This window comes from Dryobates pubescens, chromosome 5 (assembly GCF_014839835.1).
Source record: "Dryobates pubescens isolate bDryPub1 chromosome 5, bDryPub1.pri, whole genome shotgun sequence".
Lineage (NCBI taxonomy): Eukaryota > Metazoa > Chordata > Aves > Piciformes > Picidae > Dryobates > Dryobates pubescens.
In genome coordinates this window covers 42397408-42412314 of record NC_071616.1, presented here as the reverse complement: position 1 = coordinate 42412314, position 14907 = coordinate 42397408, and positions in this window count along the sequence as shown.

Sequence of the window (14907 nt, the reverse complement as noted above, 5' to 3'; positions counted from 1 at the left end):
CACTCCATCAGGTCCATGTCCCTCCTGTGTGGAGGGCTCCAGACCTGGACATAGTGCTCCAGATGAGGTCTTACCAGAGTAAAGTGACAGAATCACCTCTCTCAATTTGCTGGCCACATCTCAAGCCCATTTGCAGATCTCCAACCAGGTATATAGTAGCTGTACATTACTGATTAATGCTTCCCTTATGTCTTGTGTTGGGATGTGCTCCACGACACTGAGAAGCACGGACAACACAAAAGCACAACAACACAGCTGAATATAACTCACTTTTTGCTCTAAAATCTGCTGTTGAAACCCACTTCCAGTAAAAATTTAATCATGACTTAAATTTCTTCAAAATTTGGTTGTGATGTTTGGTTATTATGTTATAAAGTAACCAACAAGTTTGCCTGCCTGCTGATGATTACCAAATCCTCTAGGGCAGCACAGCTGATCTTCAGTTGATCATGTGCTGTCATCCTTCCTCTGCAGCAGCTGCATGCTTTCGAGGAACATACTGAATAGTCAATAATTTACTCTTTTCAACCATTTCAACACGTTGGGTTTTCTCCTTGTCTGAGGCAAACAATTGAGAAGCTCCATTCAAGAGGCTTTGCATTTGAATACCTGACGGTAATCTGCGGCAGTTCTTATTTCACAGCTGCAAAGCTGAAGGTTTGCCAAACCCCTTAGGTGTCCCCCACTTTCTGAAACTTCCAATAAGCAAGATTATTGAAAATAGGATTTTATCACTGAAGATTCTGTTACTTCTGTAGAACTCAACAGCACACAATGTTTCATTCATCATTGGAATGGGCTGCCCAGGGAGGTGGTGGAGTCACCATCCCTGGAGGTGTTCAAGAGGGGATTGGACGTGGCACTTGGTGCCATGGTCTAGTCATGAGGTCTGTGGAGACAGGTTGGACTCGATGATCCTCAAGGTCTCTTCCAACCTTAGTGATACTGTGATACTGTTAATGTGTCCAGTTCTGGGTCCTTCAGGACACTTCAGGAAAGATGTTGAGTTGCTGGAATGTGTCTAGAGAAGGGCAACAAAGCTGGGGAGGGGTTTGGAGCACAGCCCTGTGAGGAGAGGCTGAGGGATCTGGGGTTGCTTAGCCGGGAGAAGAGGAGGCTCAGGGCAGACCTTAGTGCTGTCTACAACAACCTGAAGGGAGGTTGTAGCCAGGTGAGGGTTGGTCTCTTCTCCCAGGCAACCAGCACCAGAACAAGAGGACACAGTCTCAAGCTGTGCCAGGAGAGGTTTAGACTGGATGTTAGGAAGAAATTTTTCATAGAGGGGTCTGGAGCACAGCTCTGTGAGGAGAGGGTGAGGGAGCTGGGGTTGCTTAGCCTGGAGAAGAGGAGGCTAGGAGGAGACCATATTGCTTTCTACAACTACCTGAAGGGAGGTTGTAGCCAGGTTAGTTTGATCTATTCTCCCAGGCAACCAGCCACAGAATAAGAGGACACAGTCTCAAGATACACCAGGGGAGGTTTAGGCTGGGTGTTAGGAAGAAGTTCTTCACATAAAGAGTGATTGCCCATTTGAATGTGCTGCCCAGGGAGGTGGTGGAGTCACCATCACTGGAGGTGTTTAGGAGGAGACTTGATGGGGTGACTGGTGCCATGGTTTAGGTGATTAAATGGAGTTGGATGATAGGTTGGACATGATGATCTCGAAGGTCTCTTCCAACCTGGTTCATTCTATTCTAATCTAAATGGGTTTGCAAGGAAAACCAGTTATCCCCTTCAAGGATAAATACAAAAGCAAGCCTACACCAGACCGGTTGGCATTTTCAGAGGCCCTTATTTTATTTCCATAATGCTTGTTGATTATGATAATTGATCACTCCAACAATTTCAAAGGTATAATTAATTGGTAAAAGTAATTCAGCTGCCTTTTATGTGAAATATTCTTAATTAACAAAGAATATTTAAATAAATTACCATAATACTGAAGGTCACACAAATATTAGCTGCAGTTGTGCTCGCTGTTGCATAGCTACATATTTTTACATAGAATCAGATGGAGGAAAAAAAATTCATTTTAATAAAATGAAAACCATGTGTTTGAAATTTCACTGCAAGCATCTTCTTCTGTTTGGCCTTTTAGCTAAATCATTTGTAATGTCAGTTAAATATTGGATATGGCAACCTAATTCAATCTGCCTTCTACTTCGGCCAAGCTGGAGCAACAGACTCAATTCGGTCTTTCATTTCTTCAAGCACTGCAATTATTTCATACTGTGAAATCAAGCAAATGTGATAAGAAGGTGCCATAGAGAGTGAGGAGAAAGTTCTTCACAGGGAGAGCTGTTAGCCATTGGAATGGGCTGCCCAGGGAGGTGGTGGAGTCACCATCCCTGGAGGTGTTCAGATAGGGATTGGATGTGGCACTTGAAGCCATGGTTTAGTTGTCATGAGGTGATGGGTGGCAGGTTGGACTTGATGATCTTTAAGGTCTTTTCCAACCTTATTGATTCTATGATTCTATGATAGCAAAGGTCAGCTGAAACCATGACTCCTGAATGGTGGTGTACACGATAGCACTGCCACAGCTCTTTTTCACTGACACCATTTCTTTACCAAACTTTGTGGGCATTAGGGTGCTATCCTGGGCAACTGGTCATATAATTTCCCTTGGTAGTTTGAGACCTTTAATAAAGGAAAAATGAAAAAAAACCCACAGTGTTGAGTCCTCCAGGAGGACCAGAAAGGTCCAGAGGTGGACCAGAAAATTGCAATTTTGTTATTCAATCCCATAATCCTTCTGTGTCTTTAGAAGTTAGCAGCAAGGCCAACTGGGTCTCTTTTCTCCCTCCTTTTGGCTCGCCAGAGGGAGTCTCTTATCTGGTACCAATGGGGGAGGAGGTTTCCTTGTGCCCTGCAGAGGCCTGACTCATTTTCCCTGAACAATATTGACCTGTTCAGGCCTAAGGAGCAGTGAAGGGGAAAAGGACCTGGGGTCCCTAGTGGGTGGAAGATTGACCATGAGCTGGTAGTGTGCTCTTGTGACATAGAAGGCCAATGCCATTCTGGGGTGAATTAGAAGGGCTGTGGTCAGTAGGCTGAGGGAGGTTCTCCTCCCTCTCTAATCTGCCCTTGTGATGCCACATCTGGAATATTGTGTCCAGTTCTGGGCTTTTCAGTTCAAGAAGGACCTCAGGGAACTGCTTGAAATAGTCTGGCGCAGAGCCACAAAAATCCTTCCTTACGAGGAGAGACTGAGGGAGCTGAGACTCTTTAGCTTGAAAAAGAGGCGACTAAGGGGTGACCTCATTCATGTTTACAAATATGTAAAGAGTGAGTGCCAAGAGGATGGAGCCAGGCTCTGCTGGGTGATGCCAAATGACAGGACAAGGGCCAGTGGTGGAAGATGAGGCATAGGAAATTCCATGGAAACAGAAGGAAGAATGATTTCACTGTGAGGGTTACAGACCACTGGAACAGGCTGCCCAGGGGGGTTGTGGAGTCTCCCTCTCTGGAGATATTCAAGACGTGCTTACATGCATCCCTGTGTGATCTGCTCTAGGTGATCCTGCTCTGGCAGGGGGGTTGGACTGGATGATCTCTCGAGGTCCCTTCCAGCCCCTAACATTCTGTGATTGTCTGATTCTGTGATTCTGCAACAGAAGGGAGGCAACAGGCAGAAAAGGAGCACTGGGATTTGTGGTTTAGTCTGGTTGGGGAAAGGGTTTTGGGGGGGTTTCACGTATCCTGTATATGTATTAGGTGTTAAAGATTCATGTGTTCTGTATTTTCCTGTATATTTTTGAGCATAATTCTATATTTGTCTCCAATTCAATGAGAGCATCTCTGTTTTACTTCCTTTGGGAGTAAAATTATTTCTGCCTGCTCTTCAAACTAAGACACTTTCTCAGGCAGACTAAGGAGAGAACTTTGTATTTTCCACTTTTCAAGTGATAGCTGAGTCATTACTGTTGACAGCAGAAGAGATGTAGGGGAAATCACCTTCTTCTTCACTGTATATTGAATTGAAGTCAGAGGCCTCACAACACTTTGTGTGGAGATGAACCAACTGCCATGTTAAACACCTTCTTAGACTTCCCTCAAGAAATTTAGGAGAATCATCAGTTTTAGGATTCCAAAGTTAAATGTCAAAATGGTGCAAAGGAACAGCAAAAGACTAAGGGGCTTTTTTTTATCTAACATCTTTTCTATGCACACTAAATATTAGACTTTCAAATCGAGATTTGATTCAATTTTAACTGAAGCTGTGACCTTCTATAACTGAAGAAAAAAAGCGGTAAATTGATGACAAGATTAATGATATTTACATGCCAAATGACAGAACTAAAGCTGGAGTACTGATTAAAGATAATTAGTCAGTGTAATGCCATTTTGAACCTCTGTAAAATAGTATAAAATCAACAAATAGTCAGTGTTTGGATATGTTGTGAATCTGTAAGCAGAGAGGACTTATTTGCAAGGGTGCCATCACTTTTATTTGTTTCTTCTTCTACTCTTTGAGTCCTTCCTGGGTATCACTATGACTTCAGCGATAGATGAGGAGGAAAAATACTTGTGAAAATCATCCTTGATATGATATATATCCTCTTGTAAAAGCAAAGACAATTGTTCCACCAGCTCTAGAACTAAACAGGGATTCAAACTGATTAGAATCTTGACCATGACTAAATTTGATATTCAAAGAACTAGGTCTGGCTGAAGCTTTTGTCATCTGTGTTGCTTTTTCTAGAGTGTCTGAGATACTTTTTCAGACAGGGAACTGACAGGATCTACCTCATCTTCTTGTGGAGTCAGCATCACTGGAGGTGTTTAGGGAGAGACTGGATGTGGCGCTTGGTGTTGATTAGATGGTGTTGGATCGTAGGTTGGACGTGATGATCTCAAAGGTCTTTTCCAACCTGATCTCTTCCCTTCCCTTCCCTTCCCTTCCCTTCCCTTCCCTTCCCTTCCCTTCCCTTCCCTTCCCTTCCCTTCCCTTCCCTTCCCTTCCCCTTCCCCTTCCCCTTCCCCTTCCCCTTCCCCTTCCCCTTCCCCTTCCCCTTCCCCTTCCCCTTCCCCTTCCCCTTCTCCTTCCCTCCTATTCTTGGCCACACATTACCAAAAATTAAGAACACAATTACTTTCGACTCTGTGATCTGTTAAAAAGTGAAGGAAATCCTTCAATAAGGTTAGAAGGAAAGGAATCATCCATGGAAAAAGTGAATTTGTCTAAGCCTAGTTTCCATAGGAAGTCACATTACAAAATGGAGGATTTTCAAAAAGTACTTTGTGCTCTCATATTTATCACAGAAATCAAAGAAAATTGCCACATACAGACAAAAAGACTTTGTAGCTGTGACAATATAAGTAGATTAAAGTGAAAAACAAAAAAAGGTAGAGAGGAAGTATTTTAAGAGGCAAGACTGTAACTGTGGGAAACAGGCACATTTTCATTCATGCTAGCCCTTCTGTTTAAAACCTCCCTGACTACTCTTGCCAACAGATAGACAAAAGCATAAACAGAAGGTGCCAGTAGAACATTCGTATTTTCTGTTCTGCTTCTGTACCACCTAAGAGTGGGCAAAACTGTCATTAATATGAAAGGGTTGAAGGCAAATGCTAGCGGCTGGTCTGTCATTCAAAAAGCTGCTGGTCTTTATAATGGTTTTGTGCAAATATATTTCAAAAACAGCAGTGGAAGCTTTGCAAGTTATCAGGTAGAAATGCTGAGCCCCAGCTGTGAACGCTGCTTTGATGGTAAGCTGAATTTTCACCTTTCTCATTGCATACCGTATCCTGATACCTCAAACTTCCTTACAGTGCCGCAAACGACGCGTTTAAGTCTCTGTGATCTAATCAACCACCCCAAAATGGCCACATGGACTCAAAAGGGCCTATATGTTGCCTTTTTGTTAATTCTTTTTTGTGTCTAATTGCTTTGAATAGAATAGAATTAAGCAGGTTGGAAAAGACCTCAGAGATCATCAAGTCCAACCCATCACCCAACACCGTCTAATCAACTAAACCATGGCACCAAGTGCCTCATCCAGGCTCTTCTTAAACACCACAAGTGATGGTGACTCCACCACCTCCCTGGACAGCATATTCCAATGGTAAATATCTCTCTCTGGGAAGAATTTCTTCCTAACATCCAGCCTAAACCTCCCCTGGTGCAGCTTGAGACTGTGTCCTCTTGTTCTGGTGCTGGGAGAAGGGACCAGTCCCCACCTGGCTAAAACCTCCTTTCATGTAGTTGTAGAGAGCAATAAGGTCTCCCCTGAGCCTCCTCTTCTCCAGGCTAAGCAACCCCAGCTGCCTCAGCCTCTCCTCATAGGGCTTCTGCTCCAAACCCTTCCCCAGCTTTGTTGCCCTTCTCTGGACATGTTCCAGTAACTCAACATCTTTCCTAAACTGAGGGAAATAGATAATCCCAGGCTATGACAATGAAAACTGAGGGTAGAGTATAAAAACTCTGCTATCACATTTCATTAATCTACAAATCAGAAAGAGTTGACAGCAGCAAGAAGAAAAAATTGTTCATCAAAACCAAACCAAACCAAACCAAACCAAACCAAAACTAAAGTAAACTAAACTAAACTAAACTAAACTAAACCCTACATAATTTATACTTTGGAGTAAGGCTGTTTTGGTACAGATGCTGAAGAGAATGCTGGGCAGTGACTGGCTGGAAAGCAGCCCTGAGGAGACAGACTTGGGGGTGCTGGTGGACAAGAAGCTCAACATGAGCTCTCAATGTGCACTTGCAGCCCAGAAGGCCAATCAGATCCTGGGCTGCATCAAGAGAAGTGTGGCCAGCAGGTCAAGGGAGGGGATTCTCCCCCTCTAATCTGCTCTGGTGAGACCCCACCTGGAGTACTGTGTCCTGTTCTGGAACTCCTATTACAAGAGGGACATGGATGGGCTGGAGCGTGTCCAGAGAAGGGCCACAAGCATGATCAGAGGGCTGGAGCACCTCTCCTATGAGGACAGACTAAAAGAGTTGGGGCTGTTCAGTCTGGAGAAGAGAAGGCTCTGAGGTGACCTAATTGTGGCCTTCCAGGATCTGAAGGGGGCTACAAGAAGGCTGGGGAGGGACTTCTCAGGATATCAGGTAGTGATAGGACTAGGGGGAATGGAATGAAGCTGGAGGTGGGGAGATTCAGGCTGGAGGTGAGGAGGAAGTTCTTCACCATGAGAGTGGTGAAGCCCTGGAATGGGTTGTCCAGGGAGGTAGTTGAGCCCTCATCCCTGGAGGTGTTTAAGACCAGGCTGGATGAGGCTCTGGCCAGCCTGATGTAGTGTGGGGTGTCCCTGCCCATGGCAGGGGGCTTGGAACTAGCTGATCCTTGTGGTCCCTTCCAACCCTGACTGATTCTGTGATTCTATGATTCTGATTTACTCAGACAACAGAAACACTAACACAAATATTTAATGGGGAAAAAAACACTCGATGCCTTCTAAGCTCATTAGTCTCACAGGAAATTAATGGTACTGGTAACTAAATAATTAGAAATGGGAATTTGTGAATGTCTGTATTGACCTTATATTAATTTGCAAAATGAAGAGGAAAAAAACTGTAAAGATAAAATTTTGCTCCCCAAAATTACTGTGAATAATATACAAAACAAATTGCAGCTGTAATAGAAAAAAGGGATCTGTTTCTGCCATCTATAAAAGGCAGGCATTATAAACCATTTTAAACCATTAGGCCCAAATTACTAAATAACCTGAATTATTAGCTTCATATGAAACATTTCACTTTCAGTAATGAGAGGTTGAACCAATAAAATTATACCTTCATAGGCTGGGGAGAAAAATATGCATTCTATTTTCAATTTCTCCAGTAATAAGAGATTAGGTAGGAAAACATTCAGCTTCATATCAGGAAATGTGTCATTGCAGCTCTACCTTTCAGTCTCTTTAAGGCAGGTTTCCCTGATCTCTATGAAGAATAGAGACCTGAGGAGAATGTTATAGCTATTGGGGCTTGATCTTGCAAGCTGTCTAAGCCTTGTTGTAAGAAGTGCAAAAAGCCAAAGAAGAACCACTGAACACTTAGAACAGATTGTGAACCATTTATTCATACTAGCAGACAGCTAGATGTCATATTAGAGCCAATATTGAATCCTGCTTGAGAAAACATTTGACTATGTGCTGTTTGAAGCCAGTGGGGCTCAAGTGTACCTAATGGGATTTCCCTGAACAGAGACACACAATAAAGATTTATGTTTAGAAATGAGAGATTAATAATCTGGTCTTTATTGCTTGCTAATATTGTAGAGTAAGAAGTTTCCATAAGCTGAAAGAAACTAGGATGATGTGAATCGTGCAAATAAACCTCTATACCTCTGCTGAATGTACAAGACTAAGAAGAAAGAAAAGTTGTCATGGTAAAGGGGTAGAATGATGCAGACGATATGCACTTAAAAGGCTTACAGTCAGCATAAATGTATAGAAACCATTTTTAGGGGCTTTAGCCATTTACTGTCAACAGAATAAGAGGTGTTCTGGATTATGCTGAGGGAAATGGGAGCAAGGCCAGCTGTGCAGAGCAGCCTCTGAAAGAAATGCTTTCAAAGTTTCCACTGAAAAGGCCGTTTCTCAAAGGCAGCTGCTCGATGCCTCATGATGTATTCAAGGCACAGCCTCCTTGCTTGGCCCATCACCCTGCTGCACCTGCTCCTCTCAGCTCGCTTCACCTGAGTAGAGCGTGACAGGAGTGACAAAGTGCTGTGCTCCGGCATCCTAAGGAAAGCTCAGCAATGCTTTCCCTACCTCCTCAGCTACACCACTGCAGAGTGAAGCTCCAGGTTATACACTGTGTTTGCTCTGGTAGTAGCTATCGGTTTACCTTCCTTTTGTTCCTCCCTACTGCAATTTCTTTCAACAGCTAAGCAACTCCTATATGACTACTAGCACTTAGAATCATAGAATCACAGTCTCATCCAGCTCCAACCCTGCTGCCATGGGCCGGGACACCTCACACTGGAGCAGGTTTCTCACAGCCACATCCAGCCTGGCCTTAAAAAACTCCAGGGGTGAGGCTTCTACCACCTCCCTGGGCAACCTGTTCCAGTGTCTCACCACCCTCATGGGGGAGATCTTCTTCCTAACATGCAATCTGAACCTACCCATTTCTAGTTTTCCTCCATTCCCCCTAGTCCTATAATTACTTAACACCCTAAAAAGTCCCTCCCCAGCTTTCTTGTAGCTCTCTTCAGATACTGGAAGGCCACAATTGTGTCTCTCCTCTCCAGACTGACAGCCCCAACTCCCTTAGTTTGTCCTCATAGGAGAGGAGCTCCAGCCCTCTGATCATCGTCATGGCCCTTCTCTGGACATGCTCCAGCCCCTCCAGATCCTTTCTGTAATAGGAGCTCCAGAAATGGATGCAGTACTCCAGGTGGGGTCTCACCAGAGTGGAGTAGAAGGGGAGAATCACTTCCTTTGACCTGCTGACTACGTGTCTCTTGATGCAGCCCAGGATGTGATTTTATGAAATCATAGAATTGTCAGGGCTGGAAGGGACCTCAAGGATCATCTTGTTCCAACCCCCCTGCCATGGGCAGGGACACCTCACACTAGATCGGGTTGCTCAGAGCTGCATCCAGCCTGGCCTTAAAAATCTCCAGGAATGAGGCTTCCACCACCTCCCTGGACAACTTGTTGAACCTCATGAAGGAACAGTTTAGTCCTCAAGCTTTTGTATGTGGGGGTTTGGTTGTTGTTGGGTTTTTTTATATCCCTCTGCCAAGCAGAATCATAGAATTGTTAGGGTTGGAAGATAGGGTTGCCAATTTCAATCCTGTGCCTGAGATCTTTCTTCCACTACAAGTCTCAGATGACAGTATGAATAACTGACTCATTTCAGGTATCTTTACATTTGGCAAAGGTACTACCAGGCAGATTACAAGTGTATTTATTGGAAAATGACAACAGTTATTACCAAGACCTATTGAAAGATGTCCACTATAGTAATTTACTGCAGTCATATGACTTAAACCTGAGATTAGGTCGGTCTAGAACCCACTTTTAAAATCCTTGCTGTTTAGTCACAGGATCACAGGATGTCAGGGGTTGGAATGGACCCAGAGAGATCATCAAGTCCAACCCCCCTGCCAGACCAGGACCGTACAGTCTAGCACAGGTCACAGAGGAACACATCCAGACAGGGTCTTGAAAGTATTCAGAGAAGGAGACTCCATAACCTCTCTGGGCAGCCTCTTCCAGTGCTCTGTGACCCTTACAGTAAAGAAGTTCCTCCTTGTAAGTGTCACAGACAAGACACACAGCGTTCTCTCTATATGGTGAGCATTCAAGCTGGGGTCAGAGTGGCTGGAGAGCAGTCAGGCTGAGAGGGACCTGGGGGTGCTGGTTGACGGTAGACTGAACATGAGCCTGCAGTGTGCCCCGGCAGCTAAGAGGGCCAATGGCATCCTGGCCTGCATCAGGAACAGTGTGGCCAGCAGGAGCAGGGAGGTCATTCTGCCCCTGTACACTGCACTGGTTAGGCTGCACCTCGAGTACTGTGTCCAGTTCTGGGCCCCTCAGTTTAGGAAGGAGGTTGACTTGCTGGAGCGTGTCCAGAAAAGGGCAACGAAGTTGGTGAGGGGTTTGGAACATAAGCCCTATGAGGAGAGGCTGAGGGAGCTGGGGCTGCTTAGCCTGGAGAAGAGGAGACTCAGGGGTGACCTTATTACTCTCTACAATTACCTGAAGGGAGGTTGTAGACAGACGGATGTTAGTCTCTTCTCCCAGGCAGCCAGTACCAGAACAAGAGGACACAGTCTCAGGCTGCGCCAGGGGAGGTTCAGGCTAGGTGTTAGGAAAAAGTTCTATACAGAAAGAGTGATTGCACATTGGAATGGGCTGCCTGGGGAGGTGGTGGAGTTGCCATCACGGGAGGTTTTCAGAAGAAGACTTGATGGGGTGCTTGGTGCCGTGGGTTAGTTGTTTGGGTGGTGTTGGATTGGTTGATGGGTTGGACGCGATGATCTTGAAGGTCTCTTCCAACCTGGTTTATTCTGTGTATTCTATGTATTCTATGTATTCTATCAGAGGCTGGAATATATGCCCTGAGATTTCCCGAGTATCAGTAATCTTTGTCCTGGTCAAATCCTCTTTCACTCTTCATTGGTTCCAGGTAGCTACCACATTGATAAATATTTATTGCATTTTTAAAACACATTCATTCCAAATGTTTCAAAATAATAATAATTGTAAAAAAGAAAAAAGGTATTCCAGCAAATCAGAATAACAAATACAATCAATCTGTAACTCATTATAAAAACAACCAAAAAAAGTTTGAAACATGCACTTCTGCTGCAAATGGTTTTTATGACCTTCAAAGCTTCTCTAAATATTCTTTGAAGATTTGAGCTTGGAAGATTATTTTCTTTTTCATTTCTGGCAGTAGAGTGGAAGCCTTTAGTGCTGGTTTCCTTTGTTTGTTTGCTACACTAATGGAAGAGCTTCCTTGGTTCTGCTATTAGTACATCTCAAGCAATTAGAATGAAAAGGTTGCAAAAGTTCAAGAAGAAGATGGCTTGCTTGGATTTAGCACATTTATGATTCTAATAGGGACTGAAAGGTTAGAAAGGAACTTTCCATTAGATATGCCATTCTGGGGCGGATTAGAAGGGGTGTGACCAGTAAGTTGAGAGAGGTTCTCCTCCCCCTCTACTCTGTACTGGTGAGGCTGCATCTGGAGTGTTCTGTTCAGTTCTGGGCCCCTCAGTTAAAGAGAGACAGTGAGCTGCTTGAAAGAGTCCAGCACAGAGCCACAAGGATGATGAAGGGAGTGGAACATAGAATCATAGAATCAACAAGGTTGGAAAAGACCTCAAAGATCATCAAGTCCAACCTGTCACCAACATCTTCCCTACAAGGAGAGACTGAGAGAGCTGAGGGCTCTTTAGCTTGGAGAAGGGGAGACTGAGAGGTGACCTCATTCATGTTTATAAATATGTAAAGGGTGAGTGCCAGGAGGATGGAGCCAGGCTCTGCTCAGTGGTACCCAGTGACAGGACAAGGGGCAATGGGTGGAAGTTGAGGCATAGGAAGTTTCATGTAAATATGAGGAAAACTTTTTTCCCTGTGAGGGTGACAGAGCACTGGAACAGGCTGCCCAGGGAGGTTGTGGAGTCTCCCTCTCTGGAGATATTCAAAACACACCTGGATGCATTCCTGTGTAATCTGGTGTAGGTGATCCTGCTCTGGCAGGGGGGTTGGATTGGATGATCTTTTGAGGTCCCTTCCAGCCCCTGAAATTCTGTGATTCTGTGATATAAAATTTATCCTGCAAATCTCTAGCAACACAGCATAGGATTCATTGTACTGAGCAGACACACCATACAGATATGTTATAGTTTGTCTCATTTATTGCACATCTTTATGTATTAGATTTGCTACGGTTTGAGCACACTTCACCAAGACTCACAGCAGCAAAATTTGACTTACAGTAAAATATCCATGCAGGTTGTGTCACAGGGCTCCATCAGACTTCTTTGGAGAAGGGCTGAGTGTCATTGAGAATAATTTGGGCAGAAAGCACACTGCAGACACATATCCAGGCAGTGGAGCTTTAGATGTTAAACAAATCTTACGCTTAGCACATTTGCACTCTGCCAAAGATGAATTATTCTCTGGGATGCAGTTCAGAACCTCTCTGATGAAAAAAAAAGCCACGACATGTGACATTCAGAAAATTAGCACACCAGGCTTTTAGAATTTGCTGGGGTTTTCTGGCTTGTATGAGGAGATTCAGGCAGCTCTGGTTTATTTTTCTCAACAAGGGACCAAGAAGGTTCTCCTAGATCCTTTCTGCATCAAGATGCAACAGAAGAGTTTTTTCTTGTGACTTCAATTCACTTGATCAAGTGTCTAAACTTTCCAGATTCTGAAGCAAACTACCAATCTGCCTAGTTGTTTTTAATGCAGTACTTGACCATTTCTTTAGACTGGAATGGTAAATCTGCATGTTTACTGTGGTATTTTATTTCATCTCTCAGAGGAAAATTGAAAGCTCAGGATTCAGGAAAGCAAAAAACAATTAGCAGGGAGCATTCTATCAGGGACTACACAGGGGACAGATATAAAGAATGAGGTTATATTCTCCCACAAACCAAAGATTTTAGAGGGATCTTTTATACACATTGTCCTCTCTGTTATCCATGTTTATGATGCCAGATAATAGACTAGACTAGGCTAGAATAGAATAGAGTAGGCTAGAATAGAATAAACAAGGTTGGAAGGGATCTTCAAGATCATTGTGTCCAACCTATCATCCAACACTATCTAATCAATGAAACCAAGGCACCAAGCACTCCATCCAGTCTCTCCTTAAACACCTCCAGTGATGGTGACTCCATCACCTCACTGGGCAGCCCATTCCAATGGTCAATCTCTCTTTCCATGAAGAATTTCTTCCTAACAGCCAGCCTAAACCTCCCCTGGTGCAGCTTGAGACTGCGTCCTCTTGTTCTGTTGGGAGAAGAGACCAACCCCCACCTGGCTACAACCTCCCTTCAGGTAGTTGTAGAGAGCAAGAAGGTCTCCCCTGAGCCTTCTCTTCTCCAGGCTAAGCAACCCCAGCTCCCTCAGCCTCTCCTCATAGGGCTTCTGCTCCAAACCCCTCCCCAGCTTTGTTGCCCTCCTCTGGACATGTTCCAGCAAGCCAACAAACTACAAACAGCAAACAGTCTACAGACATAAAGCCTTTATTTATGGAGATTCTGCAGTGCCAAAAAAAAAATAACAAACCCAACCCAAATCCAGAAAAATAATTCCATTCATCCCTCTAGGAAGCAAACCAATCAGCCTGAAGGGTAGTCTTTACAGATGTTTCAGGAACAGTCCCCCTCACATGTGAGGACCCAGTTTCTGCTGAACATACATAAAGCATAACCCTTGATACTACATTTTTTTTCTTCTTCTTTTTTTCAGGAGAAGAGAATTTAAAACCACTGAAATGAAAAATCAGATAGAAGCAGGACCCAGTTACCAAGACAATCTTCTCTCTACAGAGCCCTGGTAGTCAGAATACCAATTGTAGTGTCACAAAGATAATTAGATTTTTCAGACTTCTAAAATCAGTGGTTCATTTTTTCCTCAACAAGATTTTATTCTTAATTTGTCTTTAGCCTGAGTGTCTATTTCAAAGATTCCACAGTTTTGTTGTTCTGGCAAAACTACAATCAGCTGGCCATTGATTTCAGCACTAGTTTATTCTGTAGTTTGGGAGGACTCAGAGAATCGTACCCAGCAGTCAGAGGCAGCTGGTTGGAACAGGTGTTGCAGAAATTTGTAATCCTACTTTGATTAAATCCTATTTTGTTGGGTTGGTTGTTTTTTTTTTTACAACCACCCCCCAGTTATGCATGACAGGTATCCAAATAATCAAATGAATACAGTCAGTAGTAACAATCTGAGGTATTGCCAGGAGGAACATCAGGAATGATTGCAAGCATGTGAGCCAAAATAATTTGCTTTTCATGGAGAAAGATTTTCCTAAAGTCCTCCTCTACTCGTGCATTTGCAGGAAAAGGCAGGGTTGCTACCTCATGTTGAGTTGCTCCAACATGTCCAGAGAAGGGCAGCAAAGCTGGTGAAGGGTCTGGAGCACAGTGCTGTGAGGAGAGGCTGAGGGAGCTGGGGGTGGTTAGCCTGGGGAAGAGGAGGCTCAGGGGAGACTTTATTGCTCTCTACAACTACCTGAAGGGAGGTTGTAGCCAGGTGGGGATTGGTCTCTTCTCCCAGACAACCTGTGACAGAACAAGAGGACACAGTCTGAAGCTGCACCAGGGGAGGTTTAGACTGGATGTGATGAAGTTCTTCCCAGCAAGAGAGATTGGCCATTGGAATGTGCTGCCCAGGGAGGTGGTGGAGTCACCATTGCCGGAAGTGTTTAAGAAGAGACTGGATGAGGCACTTCGTGCCATGGTTTAGTTGATC